Consider the following 26,534-nt stretch of genomic DNA (forward strand, 5'->3'; position numbering starts at 1 on the left):
GGCAGATCTGAGGGTTTTATTTAAAAACAGAACACAAAAAGCAAATCCTACAAGCCTAAAGTATGCCAATCTCTGCTTTAAAGCTTTAATGGTACTCTGGAAAACAAATCTACACAACAGCAAAGTGCCGGAAACAAAATAACTAGAGGAAATGGCATAGAAAGCCAGTGTGGTGTAGTGTTGACTTCGGACCCATCACAGACTCAGAGCCTAGCCTCCATCACGGGGTCGTTGTGTAGATAAATCGGAGAGGAAGAAGAGGGTTGTGTAAGCTGCTTTGGGTTCCTTGCAGGAAAAAAGATGGGATGTAAAAATACAACAATCATTCAGTGCCACAAACCTCAATGTTGCCTCTTTGCTGGAAGTCTGTTACAGCTTAGAATTGTTGGTCAAGGCTATGGGCGTACAGTGTCCTCTTATTGGCCCCAAGACTTTTAGCCTGAGCAGCTTCTCCAGCCTCTTTCCTCCTCCCCCCGTATTCCAGCATTATCAGATGTTCTTCGGATGAAACGTGTGCCTAAGCTTTAAACCACACTGTTGCAGCCTCTTGCACGGACCTGCTATTCTGCAGAGCAGGAGTCCTCAAACTTCCTTAAAATGGTTCTTTAACCCAGGTCAGGCAGGCAAACGGTTTGAACTTTACCAGGTGCAGCTGAGACAAAACACAAAGACGTTTTGTGTCTGCTTTTGTCTTTCGCCCTGAGCAAAGAGGATCAAAGGCAAATGGAAAGAGTTCTTTACATTCATGTGTGCTTTCAGGCTTTTCTTGTTAGACCTTAGGGAAAAGCTAGAACAAGGACCAATAGATCTGACGCTTGGCCCACGGGAGGAAAACAATGCACAAGTACACATATGATAATTTACATATGCTTTAAAGTCTCTCCATGTGTGTCTTTAAAAGACCCAGTCTCCTACTGACACACCTATTTGTTAAAGGGGGTCTGTGGACAAGGGAGGGAAGACAGCAGGAAAAGAAACTCAGAAAGATTTGGCAGGAGGAGGTGGAGTACCTGTAGGCAAAATGCCAGCTAGTCTAGATGGATGAAATAGAAGAGGACCCATGTGTCTTTGTTCCAGCAATTGTCCATCATGGGGCAGATGGCCTTTCCAGAGTTGTGCTGCACCAGATGGAAGATTGTGGGCTTCAGCCATAGTGGGCAACTTCCTAACACTGAGCTAGAATCAGATATTAAACCTGTTTGTTTGTTTTCATAGATTCATAGAATAATTGTGTGATGCTTTTCTGGACTCCAAGCAGGAGAGCAGACTGGATGTTTATAAAGTCCTCCCATGCCATGATGTTGCTTCCTTCCTTCCTTCCTTCCTTCCTTCCTTCCTTCCTTCCTTCCTTCCTTATGTGCTTCTCAGTTTGGTGGGAGGAAAATGGATTTCTCAAAATCGTGGATCCATTAATGGAGCACGAGGTCACTTACAATTACGAGATGAGAAGATTAGAAAGTGTCTTGTCTTCTCCAGGCTTAGCCTGAAGGTGCTTTGAGCACCTTCAGATTTGCTGAAATTAATCAGATCTGATCTGGTCAGAGCCTGGATAGGAGAGCATTTGGGAGTCCAGTATGTATGGGGTTATTTGCTAGTGGAAAAAGTTATGTGTTAGCATTGTTCTTCTAGCAAGTACACAACCACTATCAGAACAACCAGCACAAGTAACTCCTAGCTTAATTAAGCTGGAATGAGTTGTGCAATACCAATACCTTGTTCAGTTTTCCACAATAGTTTGCACAACGGCTTGTGGAATGTCTCTTGCCATGGCTTCCACAAGTGAAAAGTACTTGTGCAAGAATGTAAATGAGATTGTTAATCACTGGATTTTTCTGAGCGGTGTTTTCCAGCCCAATTTTAAGTGCTGCTTTTGATCTTTAAAGACTCAAAAGGCTTGGAACCAAATTACTGGAAGGACCACATTCTTTATCATTGCCAACTTTATGGAAGGACCGGAAAACTTACTGTTTTACTGTGGCCTTCTAATATGATTTCTGTTGTAATTTTTGTTGATGTTTTTAGAAGGGGAATGTGTTTTGTTGCTGGGTTTTGTTTGTTTTGTTTTTCACTTTAAATATTGTGTTGAGTGTGTAGTTTGCAGCAGTTTTACTGCTGCAAAGGGCTGTGGGAGGGCTTCTTCCACTGACAGGTGGCCAAGAATACTATAAATAAATGAATGCATGCATGCCCCAAACTAGTGGAATGATACCATTGGTTGAAACCAACTGACTTCCAGGGATGAAGGCAGAATATAAATGCAGTAAAATAAATAACAATTGAGATATTTGTTAATGGTAGAGGGAGAAGTTCTCTGAAACACTTTTCCTCCCATGAAAACAGGTTGCCCTTTCTATGTGTCTTTTTCTGCCTACCTGGCCATGAACTAGGTTGATCCAGCATGGTAGAACCTGCAACCTTCTTACGGAGACACATGAATTCCTTTTGTGTAGCCTGTCAACTTCCAAAGCTTCAGATATGCTTCATGCAGTTCCTTCTTTTCCTTTCTCAGCTCCAAAAGGAGGAGTTGCATGATCTAATCAGCTGCATCTGGTTGCAATCTATTTGCAAAATAGGACAATCGGTTCCAAATTTACACAGTTGTGACTTCACTTTAAGGGGAGGACTGGAACAAGATGTCCTCAGTAAATAAGGTAAACCAACCAGCTTGCCTGGGACATCATGAATTCACTGCAAGTACCTCACCCAGGAGAGGAAAGAATGGAAAATTCCCAATTTTCTCGCCTTCAGGCAGGAATGAAAAAAAAAGAAAGCAGCATTGGTGTTAGTGTTTCATTGCTTCATTGTTTCGCTGTTTATTTTTTAAACTCTTACCTACGTGCACGTTTGTTTCACTCTTGATAATGACGCAAGCCTTTTGTATATGTTCTCCCTAGCCACTTGATATAATATATTCATTAACGAACTTGGTGCTTTTAACAGCTAAAATGCAATCTATTTCACTTCGTGCCCACAACTCCTTTTATTTCATTCACCTTTTGTATTGTTCCTTACCATCTGTTCTGTTCTAACAAACTGTATTCTCTTGCCCAAGGCGTCTCCTATTTACTGACTCCCTACCAGTTTTGTTTAATTCTTCCCAGTCAACTTCCAAATGCTACTGAGCATTGCATTAATCTTTATTAAAAACAGGAACTGTAGTGAGGCTATGAAACAAATTGAGAGAAACCACGGACTCTGTTCCTCTTTATGCCTGTACTGAAACAAACGCAGTGGGTTCTGTGTGTGTGTGTCACTTAAGAAACTATTTAGGAGTATAAATCCTTTCTATCTGGCATAATCTTTGCAGGAAAACCATAAAGTGTGCACGGCACTGGGAGTTTCTAAATGGTACAATATTCTCCTTTGAAGGTTGAAGACTGAACGTGGGTAGTGATTATGGCAGCCTGTCCCCTCTTGCTCTCCCAGTGTTTTGGACTACAACCCCCAGCACTCCTGCCCATTGGCCTTGCTGGCTGGGGCTGATAGGAGTTGAAGGTTGGAGTGCACCGGGATGGGGCAGCCTAGAGGACTGTCATTGCCTGTGGAAAACGACTTTGCCCATAATGATTGCAGAGTCAGGATCAAAGGAAGGTTGGCCTCCATGCCAGCAGCCGTTGCTGGCCAAAGAAAATACTGCAGCAAGAGTGTCTTCCTGCGCTGTTAGACTCGGGCAGATCAGGTGATGCGGCTATCCTGTTCCTGGCACAATGCCTGCTCTAGGTCTTGCAGGGGTTCTTCTCACTGCCAGTATCAACGGCTGCTGTTGCTCCCCGTCCTCTTCTCATTGATGCTTCTGCCTGCCTGCCTGCCTGCCGATCCACAAAGAAGCAGGCACCTGCTAGTGCCCCTTCTCACTACCAACATTTGCTGGGCCAGAAGGAGAGGTGGCAGGAAGAGCAGGCTGCAGTGGGGAAAAGAAGGGCGCTCCCACCAGGAACTCTACTGTTCTGTGAATCCTCAGCAGGTAACCAATCGAGTCAAAGTTTGATGACAGCTCATTAGCCACGCTTGCTGGTTCTGACTTAATCTCTTACGGGAGTTTCCCACTTATTTTTCATAGAATTGTAGAGGAGAAGGTATCAAGAAGGTTATCAGGTCCAGTCCCCTGCCCACTGTAGGACTCCAAGCTAAAGCAGCCTAAGAAGGCTGCCCAGTTGCATCTTGACCCTGTGCAGTGTGGGAGAGCCCACCACCTCCGTAGGTCATTGGTTCCATTGTTCTTCCCCTCTAGCACCCAGGAAGTTCTTTGTGACATTCAGCCGGAAGCTGTCTTGCTGTCCCTTGAGCCGATGATTCTGTGTCTTGCACCCTGGGTCGGTCAAGAAGAGACCCTGTCCTTTCTCTTTGTGGCAGCCTTTCAAGTGCTCGCAGAGTACGATCATATCTCCCCTCAGTCTTCTCTTCTCTAGGCTAAGCAAAACCGGTCCTTTCAGGTTCTTCGTACAGGGCTTCATTTCCAGTCCTCCAATTATCTTCATTGCCCTCCTCTGAACTCTTTCCAGCTCATCTTCATCTTTCCTCATCTGTAGTGCCCAGAACTGGCCGTAGGACTAAGGATGAGGCTTAACCAGTGCTGAGCATAGAGGAACTAATACTTCGCATGACCTGGAAGTGAAACTTCTATTCATGTAGCTGCTTTTGCAGCCACATCACATTGTTGACTCATATTCAGCTTGTGATCTACAACAATTCCTGCTGTTGCAGGACACCATCCCACCATCCCGCTCAGATGGCTGTCCAGTTTCTTTTTGAATGCCTCTAGTGTAGGCACCACCTCCCTAGGCAGCTGTTCCACTGTCACATTGCTCTGACAGTGAGGAAGCTTTTCCTGATGTCCAGCCTGAATCTGGTTGTCACAACTTGAATGGATTATTCTGTGTCCTGCACTCTGGCATCAGCAAGAAGAGATCTTGACCTTCCTCTTTGTGACAGCCTTTGAGATACTGATAGAGGGATATCATGTCCCCTCTCAGTCTTCTCTTCTCAAGGCTGAGCATGCCCAGTTCCCTCAGTCTCTCTTCACAGGGCAGTGTTTCCAAACCCTGGATCATTTTTGCTGCCCTCCTCTGGACCCTTTCTAATTTTTCTGCATCTTTCTTAAATCTTGTTGCCCAGACTGTGACTGTGCATTTGGTTCCCTTTTCTCAGGTGTAGACTTGGCATGTGTCCCTGTTGAATCTCATTCTGTTGCTTTCAGCCCAGTGTTCCAGCCTATCAAGATCACTTTGAACGTTGCTTCTTTCTTCCAGGGCATCAGCCATCCCACCCAGTTGTTTTAGGGTTAGCCACTTCAGGGCCTGGGGACTGACAGGTGATCTGTATCCACTCCGGGAACCTGCCATTCAGAATGCTGTGACGTATTAGATGGGGGCCTGCCTTTGAAAATGGTGGCTTTTAAAGTGGGCCATTTGTAGCCCTCCAACTGTTCCCGTCAGCTGTAGCCCGAGAACTTCTGAAGGAACACAGGTGTGGACAGGGATAGCGTTACGGATGGGCATGGCTGGGAACTAACGAGGCCCACGCCCAGCAACAGCGCTCTGGAAAGAGCCACCGGGACCTCCTCCTCCCCATTCCCTTTGCAGCCTCTTTCTTCACCCGCCCGTCTCTCTGGCCGCAGCCGCGGTGGTGATGAGATGCCACAGCAGACAGTGCCTCCCTGCTCATTGTTTCTCTGCTTCTCGAGCAAGCAAGTGGTACCAGTGATGAGCGAGTGGATGAGGAGAAATTACAGCTCCCAGTAAAGGTGGCGAGAAGTGAGCTGATTGTTGGAAGTGAGAAGCTTGGCTGCTTTGGGCACTTGTTCTGAAGGACTAGCAGAACCAGAATGTGAAGTAGAACGGGAGAGAGGTTGGGAGTGGGAGCCATGCCGAGATGAGAGAAGTGGAGGCGCTGGTCGCAAGGCTGGGCTCCCCAGGCGGACAGGCAGTCCCTGGGAATAGTCGAGATACACAGCTGGCGGGAGTGGACCCGGCAGGGGAGTTCCTCAGACACAGACCAGGCAGCCCGGGCTATTGACCCCGATGCATCATCAGCAAGGAGGGCTGCCCAATCAGAGGACAGGCACACGGTGAGGAGGCGTGCTCACTTGCAGAAGCCCCTCCCAGTGGATGGGGCCCTGGCCTGCTCATGAGGAGAGTTCCTGGAGGTGAACACCAGGCTGGGTTCAACCAGCTGCTTTTCGTATCACTCTGGGTGATCTGTGCTTTGGGGTCAATACAGAGTGCTTTGTTTCTATCAAACTTGGGATTCTTTTATTATTGGCTAGAGAAACAGGACTTCATATAGATTTAAATACGTTTTTAAGTTATCATAAATAGAAAAAAATGTGGGGACTGACCCAGCAGGTCCAATGTTTCTGATGATTGATGTTGTTTTTAGTTTTCCTTTGTTTTAGGGTTATTTTGAATACAACCTACTATAAAAAATAAAAAATAGTAATTTTCAGAAACAGCACTAAGTATTATGACTTTTCCTCATGGCTCAACCTTCAACACATATTTTAAGATCAATGCCTTCAATCTACCATGATAAGGATGGCAGTAAAAGGTTGCAGTCTTTAAAACACACACACACATCTTGGTTGAAGTGTGAAGTGCCACTAAAGCATGTTTCTGTGCAGATGGGTTTGAGATGGAAGAAGTGTTAAGAAACGTTAATAAAATTAATACCCCTCCTTTCAGCATATATATAAAAAATACAGAGTGCTTTGCAGGAGAAACATTCTGTGGCTTTTGAATGGTCAAAAGAGGAACCTCGGTCCCCAACATTCACTGAGAGAGGGAGCCTCCAGAGCGCCTCAGAAACCCAGAGCTCTCTGGAGCTGCTACTGCTTCCAGAGCCCTGTCACCCCACGAAACCAGTGGTCTGGCTTGTTGTGAGGCACCATCTTACACCACAGTAGTCAGACTCCAGCTGTTGGCCACTCTCAAATAAGAGCTGGATTTATGCCAGGAGAAGAGCCCAGGAAACACTATCCTTGCCCAGGCAAAGTCCGAGCCCCAAGGGGAACCTTGTAGGCTGAGCAGGAAGCTTGTTGCTCTTCCTGGTGAGAAGAGGCAGTGCTTACCAGCGGCAGATTGAAGACTTCAGTGCCCAGGAACTGTTCACTGCTCAGGAAGATACTCCAACCTGTGGCCCTGAAAGTTCCTCACATGCAACACCTATGGACTTGCAGTTTGAGCCCACCAGGGACAGCCGGTAGCTACACCTCCTTGTAATGCTTTCTGTCTTGAGTCGTTCGGCCTGAAAAGCCAGCGCAAGGCTCTGTACTCCCTGTGCTGATACTCTAATGTGGAAGCTTCTTAACAAATGCCCTAAATGCATTTTTGCGCAATAGTATTTCAAATTGTCATTCCACTAACCAATTAGTAACTTCCCCCAAAGAGTAATGTTGCAGCAAACTTAGTTATTTCCATATTGATGGTCAAATTGTACCAATATAAATATCATGGGGGAGATTCATTCGTCTTCCAGTTCTGTACATCTTCTCTAGAATGTCCAGGCCTATATTTTTAGATTAAAAATAACCAGTATGCAATTCATAAATACCAGATGAATTTGATATGTAAAAAAAATTAAAACCTTACCTACAGTACTTTAGTACCTGACTTGTATATTTATGGGACTATTGTTAGAAGTGACTAATTGGGTTTGATTAGCTTCATCATTAATATTCTGTCCATAATTTAACATGCTTCAATAAAATACCCTAAAGCAGTATAATGATTAGATTTCAGGAATATGTGTTTTGCAATTAAGTTGCTCTTGATTTTGATATGCAGATTAAGAAATGGTAGTCTCATCTAAAAAAAAAATACTGCCCTTATTAACTCAGCAGTATACTCTGAAGATTAGGTAAGAAACCCAAGATTTTCTCTTTGTATATGCTAGTTAAAATGTATTTCAATCAAGCATATGGGAGCAAATCAGATTTGATTAGTTAAGTTCACAGTCATTCTATCTAAATGAATAATGTGTCACCTAACATTGCAAAAATTTGATTAATAGTTTATCAGTTAATTAAAAATGTGGTTTAATTTTTTCTTTCTTTTTTTTAGGATAATGCAAGGTAGATAGTACTTGCGTTCATCACAAATGCAAATAACTTTATCTTGAATCTATTGTTCTTTTTCTTTCCATAGCCAACTGGCAAAGAAAGAAAGATCTGAGAATGATCACTAAAAGAGCAAAGTAGTAAAACTTTGTTTGCTTACACATATGGTTGCCAGTTGCCGAAGTTCAAGTAGAAGAGACAAAGGTTTTTAATCTCTGTCTGGAGCCCACAAAAATCTATTTTCTTTCCCCACCTTTTCTGGCCGGGCTTTGGTGACCTTTAAACATTTTCCCGACCAGATGAGAAACAGTTATCTATGTGTAAAACCCACATTGTTAGAAGCTGTATTTAAATCACTCAGATGCATAGGGCAGTGCAGTATGGTGGTAAGAGCGCAGGGCTGGGACGCAGGGGATCTGGGTCCTAGTCCCTGCCCAGCCATGGAGCCAACCAGTCACAGACTCTCAGCCCAGCCTATCTTACAAGGCTGTTCTTACGAGGCTAAGATGGAGATCAGGAAGAGGAGAATGATGTAAGGTGCCTTGAGATCTTACAAGGAAAAAGTTGGGGTATAAATCTAATAAATAAATGCATAAATAATAGGCAAGGTTATGGAAGCAGAGGCTGGAAAGCACATATAAACAATTCTGCCCCATTCGGCTCCATGGGATCTACTTCTGAGTAGAAGGTTATAGGATTGTCCTGCGAGGATTCAATCTTCTCACACTTACCTGAAAGCAACCTCCATTTAAATCAGTGGTTTGGGTAGACATGCATAGACTTGTGCTGTTAGACTTCACATAAGCATCACAAAAGGTCGGGGATGCACCGTTAGATGGGCTCCCAACCCCATAAGTTTTGTTCTCAGATCAATTGCTGAGAAAGGTTGGCCAGGAGAACGTAAGTTTTACGGGGCACCATGTTCAACACGGCTTTTTTCACTACAGCGTCCATCATAAATCTGCAGCTCGATGGTGAAGGGCACCCCCTTTGTGCCCTCCCGCCCCTTGAGACCTGAGGCGGAGATCCTGCTCCAGGAGCCCTCCTTGAAGGAGGTTGGGAGGGTGGGTGCCCAGAGGAGGGCCTTCTCTGTGGTGGCGCCCCGACTATGGAATACGGTCCCCAGAGAGGTTTGCCTGGTGCCAACATTATATTCTTTTCAGCATCATTAATTTTCCCATTATTTTAATTGATTTTAACTGGGGTTTTAGTGTATCATTCATTGGATGCTGTGGTGTTTGCTTTATCCTACTCATTTTTTGTAAGCCGTCCCAAGACGCTTGTAATGAACGGGTTAGAAAAGCTTTTAACGAACAAACAAGCAAACAAACCCATCTGCTATCAGGGATCAGGGGATGAGCAGTGTAGAAGGAGAGGCAACGGGGCTTCAAGACCTCCTCTTGCAAGCCCCAGTCCATTTTTACTTCAAAGCTTCGATAAGAGACGGAAGTGAATTCCTCTTCCCCCAGCCCTGGACACAGGTCTTGGGCAGCAGCCCAGGAAGGGTTCCCAACTCTCTGCGAGCCAGATCGGGCCAGAATAGCCCCATGGGCTGGAGGCTGCCTTCCTCTGTGTCCATAGACCTTTATCCCTCTCACCATCTATCAGCAGAAGCAATCCATGTCGTGCGGAGACATCATCGTGCTTATCTCATGATTTAATAGGCGACCTCCCATGTGCTTTGCCACAGTCACAGTGGCATTTTCATGCTTCCTGGGGAGGCGTCAGGCACCCCGGCATGCACAAGCCCCGTGAACGCCGGAAGGAGCAAGAGAACACCGAGAGTGGAAGGCTGCAAGCCAACCTGGCACAGCTCACCTGCGCCGGACTCACCATTTCCCGGCTTCTGAACTGAGGAGGACGTGACCGTAGCTCCAGACACGGAGGCGAAGGACACGGCAACTCAGCCCTGCACAATTACTATGTGATAAGTGTGTTCGTGTCTAGCCTTAGCATAATGAATTATGTAATTATGTGATTTCAGCTTGAATCACACACAGGCTATAATAATTTCGCACAAAGTAGTTTGCATATATTTGGTTTGTATTATGATTTTTACAGCAAATTGAACTTGCAGTTTGTGGAAGAGTCTTCCTCTTTTAACAAAGCTATATATTTATTCCCCACATTTCTCTCCCATCCTTCTAGCCTACACCCCTCCTCAAGCACACAAAAAGTTCCCCAGAGTTTTTAACCATTCATCAAAAATCAACTCCTGGAAATCAAAACAAACTTAGACATAATAAACTGAAGAAATAGAAGAAAACCAAAATAAAGATCACTAAAACCAGATAAAACCAGGACCAAAGGAGATCAGAGCTGCTGTTAAAAATGCCGTGACGAGTCAGAGGTGGAATATGCTGAACTGTGCCAACAAATCTTATGGCTCCAACAAACATGAATTTTCCAGAGCCTTTTACCCAACACATTCTGCTAAGAAACAGAAAGGCAGCACAGGACTTATAAATGTCCCTATGAAACTATCCATAGCTCAATGCAGCCTTCACCAACCTGGTGCCCTCTAGATATTTCGAACTACAGATTCCCATTGTATTGCATTGTTCTTACAATTACATTTCAAATGTGATTTTAATTATGCTTTCAATATTTATGGAAATCAGTCTGGGGTTTAGTGCTATATAAATCATGCAGATAAGTAAATTCCCAGCATTGCAACTGATGGGCCATGCTGCCTGAGGATGATGGCAGTTGGAGTCCAACAGCATCTGGAGGAGACCTAGCTGTCCATCCCTTGCTCTCAAATTGCTTTTAGGCCACCTTTAAGGAAGGAGGGCTAATTAGGGAGGGCTGGGAGGAGGACAGGCCTCTCCAAAGTGTCTGTGCGTCTGTTGGCTGCTGAGCACAGCAACTCTGATAGAATCGCTGGCACCTCTTTTGCATGTGGCTCGAGAGGCGAAGCATTTTCTTTGATATGCCCGTGCATGTATATTTATGTGAACGCACATGGAAGCCATCGCGGAACATTCAAAGCGGTTTTTCTTTTAGAGATGTTAGGAGCACACACTCATAATTTTCATGGGGTTGGCTTTGCTTTTGTCCCTTCCCCCCCCCCCACACACACACACAGCATGAAATGCCACCCAAGTGATGCTCTCTTCTCTGGCATGTGATTTGCTGTCCAATTGGCGTGAAGTAGATACATGCAGCTGATCGCTATGGAAAAAATGGGAATGATGCTCATTCCTCAATGTAGCCGCCATTTCATCCAGCCCATCTATTCTTCTTCTCCATAAACACCCACCCACGGAATCAATCCCTGTCCTCGGCCAAGCTGTGCCCCTGTTGACCTCTAAGAAGCATGTTCAGATGTACTTCAGTCCTCTGTTAATTTAGACAAAGACTGCAGTCTTACGCGTACTTTACTATGAGTAGGCAGTGCTGAATGAGTGGCATTTACTTTTGAGCACACTTCCATTTGAGCACAAAGCCAAGTTTTAGATGCAGTCTATCCCAGGTTCACTGGCCTCTCCAAGCAGAGGCGGGTGTGACTTGGAGAGACTCTGGAGAATCACGGCCCATTAACCCATTTGGCAATCTGAGACACTGATCATGGCACTCCCACAAAATGACCACCATGGAGAAGGGGCGAGACTGAAAGGACAAGGATGCCAATGAGGGAAGGTGACTGGGGGTGTCTTTGTGTCTGCAGGTGGCCAGAGCTGGCCCTGGCATTGAGCCGAGTGAGGCAAGCACCCAAGTAGTAGTTGCCAGGGGGAAGCAGCACTATCCCCCCTGCTTTCTGCTCCCTTATGAGGATGATGTGTGTGTGTGTCACAGCCTGTCCTACATCCCCTAAACAAGCTTGCCTCCCTCAGACGTTATGGAGGACCCTCCCCTGTGCAATAAAGTTCACACCTAATTTGCATCCCTAGAATGGAAGGGGTCACCATTTTGCCTTTTGCCTGAGGAAGCAAGATGTTTTGGGCCATGTTTCTGACCCACGGTATAGGCAATGTTGAGCTAGATGGACCAGGGATAAATTAACTTACATTTCCTTTGTGTAAGTTAATCAAAGGAGGCAGCTTCCTTTGATCGCATAAGTTGACTGCAAAATGGAACTTTCCCTCAATCCCTCCCTTTCAGTAAAACTTCCAGCCCTACCCTCAAGGTGGCTCTGATCACCTGAAGGCAAGATGGCGGAATAGCAAAGCCCCTCCAGTTGAGCAGTTCATTTCCTCCGGTGACTCCCAGTGAAGAGTCTGTAGATGCAGGAGCCCAACCCCTCCCCACCACTATATAGTCAAATAGCCTGTGTCCATCTAAGCATAGAAACATAGAAAAAGAGTGAGTCAGAAGGGGTTCCTGGGCCATCTAGTCTGACCCCTGACTGCAGCCAGCTCCACTCATGACATGCCTACCATGTGCATGTCCAGCCTATCCTTGAACCGATGGGGCTTCCACCAGCTCCTGTGGAAGCCCATTCCATACCCTAGGGGTCCCAACCTTCAGGAAATACTTCCTGGCATCCACCCTCAATCTTGGTTGCCTGAGATTTGCTCCACTGGACTGCATCCTGCCCTCCCCTGCAGGGGAAACAAGGCCATGACCCACCTCTGCGTGGCACCCGCTCACATACCTGCGTGTCGCTAGCGGGTCCCCTCTGAGTCTCCTCCTCTCCAGGCTGAAGAGACCAGCTCCCTCAGCCTTTCCTCGTCTGGCTTCCCATCCTAGTGGCCCTTCGCGGCACAGATTCCAGCCTGGCTATATAGAACAAACATTACATTTCATTTACACTCTGCCTTTTCCCCCATATGAAAAACCCAAACCCCTAGCTCCATGATATGGTTTTATTTACATAAAAAATTTCAACCTAGCTCCATGAAGAATCCTGACCCTTAAAACTATTGTATTCTTGTGGAAGTCATAGACAAAGGTATTTCACCAGGGTGGGGGGACCCGTGTAGCATGATCCTTAGCCACCAAATGCCCACACTCTGGCATGGCTCTATTTTATCCTCTTTTTATTTATTTATTAGCTTTCTAGCCTGCCCCATTAGCCCACAGGCTCCCTGGCTGGGAGAGGAGAGTCCCTGCTTGTTCACCTGCCTCTCACTCTGACCCAGGCAAGGGAGGAAGTGAGAAAGAGGAACAGGAGACAGATCAGCATGCAATACTAGTAGAGAGCTGGAAGGTGCCATTGGGGTCTTTATTTATTTATTTGGACAACTTATATGCTGCCCCATTCGCATAAGCCTCGGGGCGGCTTCCAATCATAAATAAATGCAATCCATACAAATGCATCAACTACTGGAGACATCCTGGCAAAATTTTGAAATCAATAGCATCGACCATTAAAAATCAACAGCCGAGTCCATCCCCTGCTCCGCTTCCTCATGGGGTCTCCCATCCAGCTCTAGGCCCGCACTTCTCCAGCTTAGCAAAGGTGACTCAACATGCCAGCTGGATGCATAGCTACGCAGGCAGGCGGGATGCCAGGGCCTCCTTGCGCACTATCTTTCTGCTGGCTCGCCGAGGGAAGGGTGGCAATGGTGAAAAAGAGGCCCAGGGGCAAGAGCAGCTGGGGGCCCGGGCCGTGAAGCGGAAGCCCAGTTCCCTGCAGAAGAGGGCCCACGGAGGGCCCTCCGAAGCCTGGGGCTGGCGCCACGGTGCACAGAACTCGGTAATAGAGCTGGAGAGATTTCCACTTGATTTCAGTCTTAACTGAGAGGATCCAGTCCTTGGAAGACACCAGCCTCCTAATGACTCCAGCTCGATGTGTACACCTGCGACAGATAGCAACTAATTGCTCATGGATAATGATGTAATAGGTTTCCCATCCAACGTTAATATGTAGCTATATTAATATATCACAACCTGGTAATGTGGTATGACTAGGATCTATATCAAATGATTATGTCAATGGGCCATTAAGCAAATAGTATATTAAAGCCAGAGTACAGCATAAGCCTGTGAATAGAAGTGTACATTGAGAATTTAAGCAAGACACTAAAAAACATAGGAATTAAGATGCAGAGGGTGCAATAGCCATGGGATTGTTTTCGCAGGTTCTGCAGTGAATTTAGTTGGCACTTTATCTCTGTCCCAAACCGATTTTAGCGCGCTTCATGGGGTGGGGGAAGGGGCTGGTGGTGTAGGAACAGCTCTGGGAACCTTGAGCTCCGTTAGGCCCGTATCAAAGGAATCTGCATCCTACTATCATGCTGTACAGATGAGACAGAGATCATTCCGGAACGGAGGTTCGTTAAGGGCCTGTTAACGCAGCAAACAAACAAACAAACTTAAGCTATCATGTCAGCATTGACCGCAATGGCAGATAGCAAATCCTTGGCGCTCTGTGCAGTAATCACAGAAGAAGAATAAACATTCCACAATACAAAGAATCCATTCCTTACTGATTGTCCAAATTTTGTCAGGTAGGGTCAGAAAAAAGATCAGCAACCGAATATAGGTATTTGGAAAGGGAACATAACATGAGGATTGCAATACAATTTCATGTATTACATATACCTGTGAGAAAAGAAAAATTAAAAATTAAAAACCCTACCTGGCTTCTATGGATTTGCTTCAGGAATAATATTCTAGACCTCAAGATAAGTCTCTACAGGAGCCTTAGCCATATAACTTTTTGTTTTACTTTTCCCTCTTTTAAGTACACCACAATATTTCTTGTTTTGTATTGTAGATTTCCTTACATTTAAAATCATATATTAAAACAAATTAAGTAACAATGCAATGGCTGCTTTATTTCGGTCAGGTGAAATGTTACAAAGAAGTGAGCGAGCTTTCAAGTAGACTCGGATTCTTCCCCATGCTAAATACAAAGCGAAAGCAACACGCAAAAGGTTCGGAGCAGGGAGAGGAAGAAGATAAGCCTGCTATATGGCTTAAGAAAAGGATAGGGCACTTGTGGCCCTCCAAGTGCTGTTGGACACTAAATCCCATGAGTCATCATCACTGGGGCTGATGGAAGTCGCAATACAACAGTACCTGGGGTTCCCCACAGCCCCCATCCTTACCTTAAAGACTGTTCAGAAACTGTAGTTGCTAAGAGGGTCTGTTTGAAAAAATTGCTTTGGCTGTTACTCCTCTTCCCAAAACAATTCTGATTCTGACCTTGAAAGACCTAAACATTTAGAGAATTGGCTACATGAAGAACCATCTCTTCCCCCAGGAACCTGCCCAAGTGCCTCTCAGACCCATCCCTGAGGCCTGCTGACATCCCAGGGCCTGCCAGGTGGGGCCAGTGGGACACTGCTTCATCGTGTTCTCCAGTGGTTACATCAACTGGCAACATCTTCTGGGACTCCAGGAAGGCTTCTTTCCCAACCCTGTTGGGGTTCCACCACAGACTTTCCACACGTGCTCCATCACTGAACTACGGCTCCTCCCAAAGTATCGCTGAACCCACCCTAAACCTCTTTAGGATCAGCTTGCGTCTTTCTTGGAGCCAGAACTGGCCCAGGACATTTTCACTGCCGGAGGCAAAGGAAAACATACCTCCTCACACACCATTCCATCCACAGACAGCTACCGGACTGGCATCTGAATCCTATTTTAATGTGAAAGACCCTCGGGCAAACCTGGCATCAGAGTTAGGGTTAGGGTTAGCCACAGATCTCCACCAGGATGAAAAAAATCGACAGGTAAAAGAAAGAGGAACGTTGCACTAAGAAAGGGGTGGCTGCCACATTCTAGAAAAGGGAATAAACAACTTTGAAACAACAGGAATTGGGACATTTCCCTGTTTTGCAAAAGCACAGCTATACCGATAACACATATGATCTATGGGACATATTTTGTAATCTTCTGAGATACCAATTCAAAGGATAATGGTCTGCGAGAACCACAGACTTGACATGATCTTGGTGACGACAGAATTTATAGATGAACGGTGTATAAATCCAGAACATTTGGGACGAGCCATCTGGCTTGGAGAGAACCTGCCCTACCTCGATGCTTCAACCGCAGTGTGTGTGTAGATACGATATATATTCCCATGGAATAAAAGCCAGATTGCATGTGACGAGCAGCATCTGCTTATGATAAAGTCTATACCCAGCACAGAGCCTATAAAAGAGGATGCTAAACTAACCAACCAGATGTAGCTGAAGACATGGGTTCAGCACATAATGGGGAGTGACTATATAGTAGGTCAGAGGATTTCACCTAGTTCCGCTATACCTGGCACCACTCAGACCTCACCTGGTGTACTGCATCCAGTTCCAGGCACCTAAGTTTTTAAAAGATGCAGAAAAACTAGAAAGGGCTCAGAGGAGGGCAACCAGGATGATTCCGGGACTGAAGGCAAAGTCCTATGAGGAAAGGTTGAGAGAACTGGGCAGCCTTGGGAAGAGAAGACTGAGAGGAGATATGATAGCACTCTACAAGTACTTGAAAGGCTGTCCTAAAGAAAGAGGACTTGATCATCCCAGAGTGCAGGACATGGAATAAACAGGAAGCCAGTTTCTGGTTGAATATCAAGAAGAACTTCCTGATTGTTAGAGCAGTACAACAATGGAACCAAGACTTAGGGAGGTGATGGGTTCTCCCTCATTGGAGGCATCTGAGAGGGACGGTTTAACTTGGAGTCCTGCATGGAGCCAGTCTTTCAGCCCCTTCCAACTACTCTTTCATGTTTCTAAAGGAAGGGCATCCTCCAGTTGGCCAGGTTTGGTTGGCCAGTACACAGCCTGGAGAAATACTTCTGTGGAATGATAAACAGCTAATAATCTTCTTCTGTTTGAAACATAAGAATAAATAAAGGTACAAAGCATCACCAGGTGATTGGCACCTTCTTAGAAAACAGAGTGGATAAAGACCTGGTGTTAACAATAGAATGCCTAAGAATGCTTAGGGTTGGGATTTGCAATACAATAGCGCTCAAATGACTTGGAAGAAAAGGATCTAGTAAAACTCAGACATCAAGACTTTTCCTCCGATACATTCATAAAGAAAGCTCCAGTTTTGCAAATTCAAAAGAGAGGGAGAAAGGTTCTTTAAGGTTCAGTTTACTAAAGTCTTTTGTGCCATTTATGGACCATTTCTGCATGTAATACAGGAAATTAGGGCCATAAAAATGACTTATGCCCCAAATTAGTCTGTTTTCATACTCACAAACTCCCCAAGCAGCTGTATTTAACTTTGACCCAACCATTCACCTCAGGCTGATTTGCTTGGAAGGGCTGGAATCAGAAGGAAAAGTACTCACATTTCTAGGGAGAATATTTGACACAGTCGGCCAAACCATATTTCTTTCATTTTTTTCTTCCCAAACTAGAGGCTCTTCTTGGTGCTGCTCAGTGACCCCTGCAGACAGCCCTGAATCCCCTCCGTCCTGTGCTAATATAGCGCACAACCGTTTGGCTTCTTTTGAATGTGTCTGGTAAGAATCTGGCAAAATCATAAGTCACACAACACATTTCCTTTGTGCCTCCACATATTAGTGGCTTGAGAGATGCTCACCACATGCTCCACCCAAGAATAACCCAAAGTGTTCACCTTCTTTCAGTTTAAGGGCTGAACTTCATTTCTGAGAGGCCCCTGGGGGCCATTTTCCACTGGTGGGTGGGGCCTGTTCCAAGAGAGACAGGGCCAAAATACAAAAACTCCACAACATGTTGTGCTTTCTGCAATGACCATATCCTTTCAACATTTTAAATTCCTGCAAAGCTACTCCAAAGCTTGCAACCACCCACTGACTGGTAGTTGTGGAAAATGAGGTGGGGGGGGATGGGCTGAATCTGGCTCCTTAGCCAAAGTTGACTTCCAAGCTCTGCACTGCTGTTCTGAAAGGCTGCCCAGCTTTGTCTGCAAAGGGCTTTATAGAACCAGCTTCTCACCCTGGTACTGATGAGCACCAAATGGTGGAGACATCTCTTGATGCTCACCAGGTTCTTTGCCCCTCCTAATTTTAGTGTACCACTTAAGGGTGGGTGGGTGAGTCCATCTGTCCATCCGTCCTTCCAGCTAGGTGAGCTGAGATGCAAAGCACTGTCCTCCACAGACTTTGGATGCCAAACAATACTTTCACATTTATTGTTCTGGGGCAACTTACTTTTATTTCCATCAGTTTGCCTTCTGCGAAATGAGTGTTTTGTGCAAGGGCAGCCCACCATTTTATGAATGGGCAAGACACTCCCCATGGCTGCCATTTTATAAGACACCCGTGGCACTCTCAAAATTCTAGATGTGCTCACAGACCCAAACAAATTGGAAACATTTGCTTCATGGGAACAAGGCAGGATCAGCCATAATCTTGCCTAGTTTTGGTACAGTCACAAGCAAATACTTTGGTTGGTTTCCAATGGATTCTTATTATTCAATTTATTGTCCCCACATTACTCAGTTCCAAGAGTCCACAGCTGAATGTACCCATCTTGATCAGAAAGGATTGTATTTGAATTGACGCTGGTTGATACAAAGTGTGTTTTGTGGCACTCAACCTGTGGCAACACATCCACACTTACAAGCCAACACCTGATGAATCTGCATGTGTGATTTAGCCCTTTTCTCCATCTCATACTTTGGTGCCAAACTTTGGTTTACTGAACAAGAACCTTCTCAGAGCCCAGCATTAACTTTTATGGGTTTTAGTGGGAGAAGAACAAAACTAGCTAGATGTTCAGTAGCATTTGCTCCCAGACTTGTAACCCAAATCATCTCTGCCAGTTGCAGTTGGAAACAGCATCCTGGACCACGCAAGCTTTAGTTTCATCCACCAAGACCACCTGTATGTTCTTATGGTGACCCGTGGATATGGACACCACCATCCCCAGAAGCTACAGATCGTTTTATATGAGACATGCTGCCTTTTTGTGGTGCTCATTGCATTAATTTGGAAAGATAATAAAGGAATTAAAGACATGCTGATGACCTGTGCTACTGGATGAGACTCGAGGGGCACGGCCTTCAGCCGAAGTGCCAGATCTAGCCCACGTCCAGTCCACCAGAATTGCCAAGTTCGCCCTAACTGTACCCATTTCTCCCAACGTCTGATTGTTTAGTGGCTTCCTAGCTTTCGTGCAGCCTTTTCCCCATTGACAGAGGTCAAAATGCCTCTCCTAAGGCTGAATAGCTTGCAGTAAGAGTTTTTCACTGCAAGAGGCTGGCATTTGGGGGATATTTGGCTTCCCCAATTTGCCTTTAGCCCCAGTCTTTTTGCTGTAGACCCACTGAAAATCAGAATGTTTCTCAGAAATGGACTTTGGCCTTCAGGCTTGAAAGATGAGTGCACAAACTGCTGGATTTTGTGATCAGCCACTGTCACCCAAGACTAGGTACAAAACACCCATCAGATTAAATATGTAGCTGAGCATTGTGCAAACGAGGACTGTGGCCCACAGAGAGGGGATGAACAATTTCCCACCGTGCTGTGATCGAGACAAAAGCCATCCCCCAAAGTAAGTATTTGGCACGGGAGGGAAAATGTTCATTAGCATCAACACAGCATCTCCGCTGTGCAGAATGGCAGCTTTGTGACCGGAGGTGGTGGCTGTGGCAAGGAGGGACAGATTTTTATATTTGGCACAGGAAGCTTAAAAACCCACTCCTTTCTGTCTGGATTCTGGCTGCATCCACCTGCCGCTGCCGCTTTTCTAGCCGTCAACAACAGCGCAAGAGCAAATGGCAAGAGCAAGGAATCGAGAAAGAAAAAAGGAACCACGGACGGGGGCAGGAGAATGCCTGGGAAAACTCACCAATGGGTGAGCTGTTTTTTGTTTTGTTTTGTTTTGTTTTGTTTTGTTTTGTTTTGTTTTGTTTTGTTTGGGAGGGTGAGTTGCCACCGGTCATATAAGCGCTCTGTACTGAATGGTCTGATTTTCTAAATACTGTGTTATGCAGCCTCAGATACTTTATTTCCTATGGGACAGTGGCTTATGTAGCATCAGACAGTGATGGTAAAACATCTACAATACCCAGTGAAATCCAGTAATAAAACATACGCAGCTAAGTGGCATTAATGGATTCAAACCGTTGTTACTATTTCGCTCTTCTCTTCAGTATTTTGAGGTCAGCTGAGCTCAATACTTTATCTTACAGCAGCCTTCCCCAAACTGGTGCCTTCCAGCTGTGCAGGACTACAGTTCCCATCAACCCCAGCCAGCTCACACATGGTTGAGCGGCATGAAGTTGCAGTGGGCTGCCATATAGTACTTCATTTTAAACAAAGTAACTGGGAACGCCAGACAAGAGAACTAGATTTTTGTAAACCAGAGGCAAGCAAAATCTGCTTGCCTGTCAATTGAATGAACCCAGCAGAGATCAAATAGTTTGATCTCCAGTTGAGAAGTCCAGGGTATAATAGCACACACTGAGCGCTATGGCTAATTCCAGACCAAAGGGGAGAAAGGATAAGAGGAAATTTATGTGTAAGCTCTTGAAGTAATGAGACAAAAGTAATGCTGATTGGCCTCATTTATTGCAGTTCAAAAGCTGGTTATTGCCGCTGAAAGAGTGAAGGATCAACTGGCGGTCACTCCTATCACAAAGATAGTGGAGCCACCTCAGTACGATGGTCTTGAAAGATGGGGAGGACCTGGGTATCCTAGATGGCCAGTTTCTGCCTCCTTGGGGAGATGAATCTGGGGACAAGAGCAATCTTTTCTTCTGAGGGTCAGGCTTTGTATGAAAACATCCATCACTAGCAGAGACTTGTCCAACTGGTACCCAGGTTTTGGGGCTTCATCTCCCACCAGTCATGGCCGACATGGTCAGCAGTGAACAACCCTGGGTGCTACGTATCATCCAGAGCAGTAGAAGACTCCAGGTTGGAGAAGACGGATGGAGCCAGAAGGAGCTTAGGGCTTGGATGATATTTGGTCGCTGAATGGCAGGGCTCAAGAATGAATATACTTCCTAAAAGCGCTCTACGTGGGGCTACCCTTGAAGACGGTCGGGATACTTCAACTGGTTCAAAACAGAGCTGCCAGGCTGCTGACGGGGACTGGGCATTGTGTTCACATGATTCCAGTTCTCCGTCAGCTTCACTGGCTTCCCATTGAAGTCCGGGCCCAATTCAAGGTGTTGGTGATGACCTATAAAGCCCTAAACGGCTTGGGTCCTGGCTACCTGAAGGAGCGCTTGCATCCATATATGCCCAGCCGCCCCTTGAGATCGGCGGGGGAGGCCCTTCTCCGGGAACCCTCCATGAAAGAAATTAGGAGAGTAAGTACCCGGAGGAGGGCTTTCTCTGCGGTGGCGCCTAAGTTATGGAACGCGCTCCCCAGAGAGGTCCGCCTGGCGCCGTCGTTATTTGTTTTTCGGTGCCAGGCAAAGACCTTTTTATTCAAGCGGCATTTTAACTGTTAACATTATTGATTTTATTTGGCCAGGGCGGCTTATTTTATACTGTATTGTTGTATTTTAATTTAATATTTATATTTTTAATTTATATTATAATTATTTTAACTTGATGATGTGAGCCGCCCCGAGGCTTCGGCGAATGGGGCGGCATAAAAATGTTTTAATAAATAAATAAATAAAAGAACCTTTCAAGTTGCAGGTGAGAAGAAACAACTGTGGTTTTTCTGTAACATGCACTTTGTGCGGCCTCTGTGAGGCCACGGTGTATCCGACACAGCTTACAGCCTTGTTCTGTTATTGTAAAATACTTGTTCAGCAGTTGCTGAGTGACGTCTCAGACTGGGCTGGTAGGAAAACGAAATCACTTTGAGCATTGCTAGATGAGGCCTGGATCAGATAAATGTTTTTCTCGGTGACTGGGGTTTCTAGCTCGGTAGAAACGAGCAGTTGGGAAAAGATGGTTGAGGTTAAACAGTTGACAGAGGTTGAGTCAGAGGGGTCTGTGGCGAAGAGAGGGAGGAGGCTGGCTGGCTGGTGCAGTGTTTGAGCAAGATGAAGAGAAGGCTGAGGAGAAAATGAAACAGCATGAATTCTAAGCTGTTCTTTCTCTGTGAGATCAGTTGAGGCGGCTGCTGAGGATGAGAAGTAGGGAACAGATAGCTCTGTTTTGCCAGGAGGCTGCCATAAGATCTGTCAAAGGAAGCTGATACAAATATTCAGACAGTAAAATCCCAACTAAATTGTCCAGGCGGGATGAAGGAAAAACCCTGCAATCCCTGCTATTGCTTTTTTAACTATGGCTGCCACCACTACTTAACACTGAGTTGAATACCAACAATATGTTAGAAGAGATACAGGACACTCCTTAACCGGCTACCTTAAGTCTGCAAAGAAATGACATGCTAAAGGCAAATACAAGTAGATTGATTTACGCTATGCACTCCATACCCTTAGGAAAGCCACAATTTCCTGAAATTCAAGATTTGGCTAAATTACAAGCATATCTTATCTTTTGAACAGGATTAACAAGGGGCAAGGAACAGGATACAATCCCAGAAATGTTAGCTGCAATAATTCCTACATTCATTCACTGAAAAGAAGCACATGGGGTTTGGTCCAGACATAGTCATACTTAAAGCAGACCCAGTGAAATCAATAACTAATATAAGCCCCATTGATTTCATTGGGGTTACTCATTGGCTATAATTATTAGTGCTGATAAGAGCAGGATGCCAAGTTTCCTTCCCCAGAGTTAAAGAAGTTTTAGGAAGCAGCAACGCTTTTCCTATAAGATTTGATTCAGACATTCCAGCAAAGCCATGCTCTCCTCTTCGTCAAGATTGCACCTTGGGCGCTCCTCTTCATCCTTCCCTCCCTTCATCCCTTTGCACACTCTGATTCCTTCCCTTCCTTCAGCTTCCGCACTTGGCTGCTATGTCTGACTGGGAATCTTGTGGTTACCACTAAACGTGGCTTGTCCTCAAGCCAGAATTGGCAAGCCGTGTCAAGCCATCTGGAGGCAACGTTTAGTTTTCAGTAATCATAATGTGCCCAACTTGGATGTCACGACAAACTTATTGTTGCAAACTAAGGAAAAGGGAAAGAACCAGAACATGCAAGGAGAGAGCAGGGAGAAGGACAAGGAAGTGTGTGAACCTGGGGGTCAACGCACCATGTGGCCGTAACATCTGAACTGGGGGTGCATCTCTACACTCAGGAACCCAGTGCCTGTTAATTTCCAATTGCATTGTGGAGAGTAGCAAAGTGAAATCATTTTAGATGAAATGGCCTTGCACCCCTGCCCTTCAGACGGTCCTATCTTTAGCCTCCCTAGGCTAGCAGTGCCTTCAAGATGATTTGGCAATGAGTCCAAAACATCTGGAGCTCACCAGGTTGGGAAATTCAGGTGTACTACTCCACTTCAAAGGTGGAGGGCTGCCATTCAGTCTTGGTGGGTGTCCAGACTCTTGCCCTGAAGTGTTGCCCTGACAGCGCCATTGCATGCAGCTCTAAGAGGTAAGAGTTTGGCTGAGGCAACAGACACACACACACACACACAGACACACACACAAGAAAGATGCAGGTACATTGGAAAGGGTCCAGCAGAGGGCAACAAAAATGATCCAGGGTTTGGAAACACTGCCTTATGAGGAAAGACTGAGGGAACTGGGCATGCTCAGCCTTGAGAAGAGAAGACTGAGGGGGGACATGATACCCCTCTGTAAGTACCTCAAAGGCTGTCACAAAGAGGAAGGGCAAGATCTCTCCTTGGTAGCTCCAGAGTGTAGGACATGGAATAATCAAGTCAAGTTGCAACAACCCAGATTCAGGCTGGACATCAGGAAAAGCTTCCTCATTCTCAGAGCAATGCAACAGTTGGACCAGCTGCCTAGAGAGGTGGGGGGCTCTCCCACACCAGAGACATTCAAAAAGAACCTGGACAGCCATCTGGGTGGGATGGTGTAACTTGGTGTCCCGCAACAGGAGGGGGCTGGACTCGATGGCCTTCCAACTCTACTGTTCTATGATTCTATGTTTAGGCATGGTGGACTGACAGCATTTTGTCCCCCTTAAGCAAAGCAGACTCCCCCTGCCCCCCATTTCCCTTGGACAGGTTGAAATCTTGCTGCAGGTCTGCATTGAGAGCCCTGCTGTGAAGTTGTATACATCCATTTTAAACATGCTTGTGTGAGATGCCTGGATTACTTCACCAGAGCACACACTGAAACCTTGACCCAGTCTCTTGGTGATTTCTAAAAAATCAGGAATTTCTCTTTGGCTACTAGAAACGAATGCAGGTAATGGAGTTTATTGGTAGAGGGCCCATAATTTACAAATGTTCTCTAAGCTTGGAACATAAGCAGGAAAGCACCATCTTTACTGAATACCTGTTGATTACACAGCAGTTAGAGATTCCGGAGCCCACGACAGGGAAAAAATCAGCAATCCACTTCTGCAAAAGCTACTCCCGGCTCCAACAATAGGTACTCCTATTAGCTTTGAGCTGTGTGCTCTCAACAAGGGAAGGGTTTTTAAACATGGAGTTTTAGAATTATTTTTAGAATGGGGTGAGTGGGGAATTCAAATCTACAGAGCTGCTGTTTCCCTACCTGACCCCCTTCCCAACTGAGGCTACCCAAGGCCTCCATCTCTTGACTCCATTTGCTTTCCATCAACCATCCACATTTCGGTGCTCTCCCAGCTTTTGGGCAGGTTCTCTGCCAGTCTCCCCTAAGGGACTGGGATGCTGAAGGCTTAGTTGGAGGCAAGAGCAGCACCTCTCTTTTAGCCCACTCCTTTTGCCTTCAGCTCCACCAACAATTCACACTTTCCTTCTCTCTCTGTCAAGGTTACAAATTCGAAGCATGCTTGCCAAACAAACTTTGAAGAACTTGCGGAGAAACAAGTCCACAACCACACAATTCTGTGCCAGTCTGAGCAATCCATCTCACAGACAAAAAAGAGGCACCCAGAACGTTCAAGTCTTTGGAACATTGTCTCCTTGAGAAATGCAGAAATCTTTGGGGACGCTTAGCTTAGAAAAATGATTGAGGGGGATAAGATAGTGTTATAATTTTATAAATTATGATGTGGAGAAATTGGATGGAGAAATTTTTCCCATTCCTGAATTAGACTTTCAGTAAAATAGCAGAATGCTCATGTACGCAAGATTGGCCTGACACTGGATGTGGCATTCAAAAGGTGTTCACCTGTTACCTAAAAGAAAGCACAGACAAGCTTCCCTGGGGCAACATTCCATTGATGGAGGTCCTTTACCAAAAAGCCCCTTTCTCTTGTCTCCTGCATTCCATCTGACAAAAAAGGAGCAAGGAGAAGGCTGATGATCTGAAAGTGTGAGCAGGATGGTATTGGAGAAGGCACTCCTTGGAGAACTGCATCTCCACAATTTTGTTGGTGCAAAATTCCAGCACTCTGAACTGGTCCAACAAGTGGACAGGCAGCTGGGGAAACTGTTAAACTTCTGGCAGGATATGATCGAAATCAACCAGGATAGTCAAAAGTCTTTGTAGTGTCATTCCGAATTGCCTGAAGCTTCCAGACTGTGTTCAAAAGGCAGCCTCAGATAACACTCATGGCAGTCGGGAAGCTGTTAGGGCATGGAGAGCAGTGCCAAGCTGCCCCTGTGCCCAGGAGTCATTAAAGCTCATAAAAGGCACCATGAGACACTGAAGTTACTGAGCCTCTAGTGACCAAGGGATATTCACAACCCATGCAGCATGCTAGCTCTCAGCGCTGAGCACAGACCAAGGTTTTGTATGCTTTTTCCCTGATCACTTTTGTCACATTTGGGAGGACATGAAAAGAACCTGTTTTTTGCTGCTGAACTTTTCCTAGAGCTAATACATCACAATTTAAGCTTAAATTAAGAACAGGCAGATTCCTCCTGAGTACAAGTAATGCGGTTTGACCCTTGGGTTCTCAAGAGTGCATGGCCCACATTAATGCAGCTATATGCTTGTCCACAAGATGGCAGTAGAATCTTTGAAATATCCTATTTTGAGAGGTACCTCGGTGCCTTTAAAAAGAATGGCACTGCGGTCTTTTATTCTGATTTCTCCTGCGATCAGATTGTAGATTTCCAAAATGCATGTGGGTGCATTCTGTGTCTCTGGCTTTTCATACTTTAGAAATGCCCAGACAAACCACCCTTACAAAGCAATCCTTTAATGCAGAGCAGTTTAAGTGTATCGCAAATTCATTGGTAAGCTTTCAAGGCATTCCTGTTGGTTCTAAAAACTAAGCCCAGGAGAAGTTTTAATCCATAACAAGTGGATGATATTCTGTTCCTGAGCAGCAGCACCCCTGACATTCTGAAAAAATGTGTGTTATTACATGCCGTCAAACTGTCTCTGACTATGGTAACCCTATGAATGAAGGCCCGCCAAAAGGGCTCCAGTAGCCAAGGCATGTTCACGGTAAGATTTCAAGGGCCTCTTCCTTTTCAGAATCCAGCCTGAACATCAGGTATTTCTCACTCCACACTGGGCAAAATTCACGTATCGGGCATCACTTGGCTTGCAAGGAAGGCTAGTCCAATGCTCCTACAGTTACTGAACTCCTTACCCTCTTCTTTCTTGAGGATTGGAATGCGTACTGGCCATTGCCAGTCTGTGAGTCATTGTTCTGTTTTCCAGATCTGTTGACATATTGTTAGGCTTTGGACTGATTCAGTCTC

Source organism: Varanus komodoensis, unplaced genomic scaffold (genome assembly GCF_004798865.1).
Source record: "Varanus komodoensis strain SLA01 unplaced genomic scaffold, ASM479886v1 scaffold19, whole genome shotgun sequence".
Lineage (NCBI taxonomy): Eukaryota > Metazoa > Chordata > Lepidosauria > Squamata > Varanidae > Varanus > Varanus komodoensis.